Below are 4,198 nucleotides of genomic sequence, written 5' to 3' on the forward strand. Positions count from 1 at the left end.
GGAAAATATTTCTCAAATTATAAAGAGGGATAAAAGGGTGGGAATGCTTAGTTATGGTGAAATCTGACTCTTTAGCAATTAATAATCTCAATTTAACTTTTGGATAAAAGGGTGGGAATGCTTAGTTATGGTGAAATCTGATCCCTAGGTCTTTAGCAATTAATAATCTCAATTTAACTTTCAATTTGCAATATAGTCTAGAATAATTATCTTCCTTATTATTTGTTCAAATAAAATTGGTATAATTAATTTGGTACTTAATCTATAGTCTTCGAGGGATCGATCTTTTATCATTATATTACTTGTTACGAAAGCATACACTTGCGTTGTACTTTTTCACAACAAGTTTTTGGCGCCGTTGCCGGGGACTATTATATTAATATCAATATCAGTTACTGCTAGTTTTAATTTGAATTCTTTTATATTTTTTCTTTCCAATTATTTTATTTTATTTGTAATTGTGAATTGGAGATTTTTCAGGTCCTACTAATTTTTCATGAGAAGGAGAGGAAACGATAATTTACTTCCTTTTGATCCTGAAATTGAAGCAACTTGTCGAAGGAACTCAAAAGCAAAGAAAGATAAAACAAATTCATCTTCCACTTTTGGAGTAATGGATCTTGATAATAATCAACCATCTCTTGAAGTTGAAGCACCAAGGCGCAAGACTTTAGGAGAGTATGTTGCACCAACTGTGAGAGATAATAGGACAGCTATAAGGAGCCCACCTGTATGTAGACTAACAATTTTGAAATCAAAGCGATAATTACAATGGTGCAAAATAATCAATTTTCTGGATTGCCTAGTGAAGACCCAAATCTTCACATTGATGGGTTCTTGGACATTTGCGACACGTTCAAGAGCAATGGCGTTACTGATGATGCCATAAGATTAAGACAACGCTAAGAGTTGGTTGCATTCTCTACAACCAGGATCCATCACTACTTGGGATCAAATGGCTCAAAAATTTTTGGTAAAATTCTTTCCACCATCTAAGACTGCTAGTTTATTAATAGATATTTCTATTTTTTTGCAGTATGATTCAGAAATACAATTTGAGGCATGGGAAAGATTCAAAGATTTGCTAAGGAAATGTCCACACCACGGAATAGAGCAATGGAGGCAAGTTCAAATTTTTTATGATGGTCTATCTAATTCCACAAGAACATTAGTAGATGCTGCAGCAGGAGGATCAATCATGAACAAGGATCCAACATAAATTTTTGATCTTTTGGATGTTATGGCCTCAAATGCATATCAAAGGCCAAGGGATAGAGTTTCCCCAAGAAGAGTTTTGCAGAGGATTCAAACCGATCCCATGACAGCCATGGCCGTCCAACTTGAAGCATTAACAAAGCAAGTAGGGTTGTTAGCAACTCAAGGCACCAAACCTCCAGCTGTGATATGCAACTATTGTGAGGGAATACATTATAGCAATGAATGTCAAATGGTTAATCCTTTTGAGCAAAATCAGTTAGAGCAAGCAAAATATGTGGGGAACTTTAACCGACAGAGCAATCCATATTCCAACACATACAATCCAGGGTGGAGAAACCATCCGAATTTTGGATGGAAAAACAATCAAGATACTGAAAGACAACCTAAAAATCAACAGGCTCAATCATTTCAGAAGAAAGCTCCATGGGAAGATGCTATTGAGAAAATGGCTACAGTTTCTTCACAATTTATGCAGAAGCAAGAGACCACCAATCATAATATTTTTGCATCAATTAAAAATTTGGAAGTACAAATGGGGCAAATCGCCCATGGGATGAATCAAAGGCAAAAAGGATCATTGCCTAGTAATACTGAGACAAATCCTAGAGAGTATGCACATGCTATTGAGCTTCGAAGTGGAAAAGTATTAGAGGAACCTTTCAAGAAAGCCATAGTAACTGAACCCTCTTCTGAGGTAGTTCATGATGAGCAAAAAGATGCAGACGAATACGTTAAGGAGGAGGAGAAGCCAAAATCCAAATTGTTTCCAAACAATCCACCACCTTATAATCCACCCATTCCATATCCTCAGCGGTTCAGAAGCCAGAAACTAGATAAGCAATTTTCTAAATTTCTTGATGTATTTAAAAAATTGCATATTAATATCCCTTTTGCAGATGCTTTGGAACAAATGCCAAGTTATGTCAAGTTTATGAAAGACATTCTTGCTAACAAGAGGAAACTTGAAGATTATGAGACTGTGGCATTGACAGAGGAATGCAGTGCTATTCTACAGTTGAAGCTTCCACCTAAGCTAAAAGATCCAGGGAGTTTCACAATACCATGCACTATAGGAAATTTTCATTTTAATAAGGCTTTATGTGATATTGGTGCTAGTATTAATTTAATGCCTCTATCTATTTTCAGGAAACTAGGTCTTGGAGAAGCTAAACCTACCATAGTGTCACTTCAAATGGCGGATAGGTCGATTAAATATCCAAGGGAAATCATTGAAAACGTCTTGGTTAAAGTGGATAAGTTTATATTTCCAGTAGATTTCTTAGTATTGGATATAGAAGAAGACCAGGACATACCCATTATTCTTGGTAGGCCATTCTTGGCGAACTGGGAGAACTCTGATTGATCTTCAAACAAGTGAACTTACAATGAGAGTACAAGATGAAAAGATCACATTCAATGTATTCAAGGCCATCAAGTTTCCAAATGAAGCAAATAACTGCTTCAGAATTGACTCTATTGAGAGGTGCACAAAGGCGGTATTTCCAATAAGCTATCCAATTGATCCAGTTGAGGATTGTTTGGTAGGTGTGACAAATACATAAAATAAAGGAATTTTCGAATGTGAGATGCCGTTAGAAGCTTTATCACTTATATCTGTTGACAAATTTCCTACTGAGGACCATAGCTAGTAACTTAGTCACTCATTTGGAAGTGGCTTCGACCCCCAAAAGTCACTCTTATCTTTGACCTAAAGTTGGGGGTAGTTCGGCTACGAACTATGATGCAAGCGCTGTTTGGGAGGCAACCCAAAGTTTTTCTTTACTACTTCGATTTTTCAATTATTAATTTTTTTAGATTTGATGTTTTTTGTTTCTTTTTCCATAATTTTTTTTTTAGGAGAATGAAAAGAAGATGGCGGATTTGGACTACATCACTCTTAAAGCTATGAATCAAGGGAGTCTCCTTCACCTTACTTCACATCTTGTTACATTTCTTTCCCTTTGCATGCATTTAATATTTTCATTTTTTCGCTGCATTGAGGACAATGCTCGTTTTAAAGTTGGGGGTGGATGTGAAGATTCCTGTCTATGGGTTGAGACTTACTTTGCTGAAATTTAGAAAAGTATCCGATAAAGTTCCAGCTTTGAATTCGGATACTTTTCTAAATTTCTTCCGGATTCGGATTCGGATAGCAGTTTAGCTAATCGGGTTTGGATTTAGATACTAGTGTATCTGAGCCGCATCTAATCCATTTACAAGTCTAAACAGATCTGTTGGAGAGTAAATATTCTTCAACCAACAACTGAATTGCACATAGCGGTTTTGCAATTTTGATCCAGATTCGGATTCGGATACTGGTATATTCGAGCCAAATCTGATCCGTTTACAGGTCTAAATAAATCTATTGGAGAGTAAATATTCTTCAACCAACGATGGAACTGCACATAACCTTTTATATTTAATTTCTATGTTGTTATAGTAATAAGGTTACCTGTCCACATTTATAATAGATAATTTGACACATTGTGACTACCCTTGAATGAATTTGACTTTTTAAATTAGAGGAGTGATGCTTGTCGAGGAGCTTACATGGAAATTGCTTGGATATTGTATAATTAATGCGCAACACCTACAGCAAACGGTCGAGATCGAGCATCTATTTTGAAAACTATATTTTTACACTTTTGAGAAACGTATAAGCAAGATCAAAATCTCGGTTTAAGTGTTCGCAGCCCAGCTTACACAGGGATATTGATAGCACTGGTCCACTGGAGGTAAATGCAGCATGATGTTATAGAATATTGTCTAGACTGTGAATGCATTTAATTCTTGAGAGAAATTGAAAGTTGAGGCATTAATACTTGCAGGAACCGGTATCAATTAGTGAATGTGTTACACGGAAAGTGAAGATTCCTTGAAGATACAGATCGTATCAAAAAGTTTAAAGAAAGTGGTGGAGAACCTTTATTTCTTTATTTCATAGTCGTACACAACTAAGAAAGATCTTTGAGTTCTTCAA

General features: G+C 35.8%; 1 non-coding gene across 1 annotated transcript; it reads right to left on the minus strand.

Annotated features, from left to right (window-relative positions):
• Nucleotides 1-1,003: 1,003 nt before the first annotated feature.
• LOC149015537 (small nucleolar RNA R71) lies at nt 1,004-1,110 on the minus strand. The gene has a single exon (XR_016173763.1). It is a non-coding gene; the product is annotated as a small nucleolar RNA R71 (small nucleolar RNA).
• Between the last annotated feature and the right edge of the window lie 3,088 nt (nt 1,111-4,198).

Source organism: Hakea prostrata, chromosome 5 (genome assembly GCF_041222555.1).
Source record: "Hakea prostrata isolate BN-2017 chromosome 5, UWA_Hpros_2, whole genome shotgun sequence".
In the NCBI taxonomy this organism is placed as follows: Eukaryota; Viridiplantae; Streptophyta; class Magnoliopsida; order Proteales; family Proteaceae; genus Hakea; species Hakea prostrata.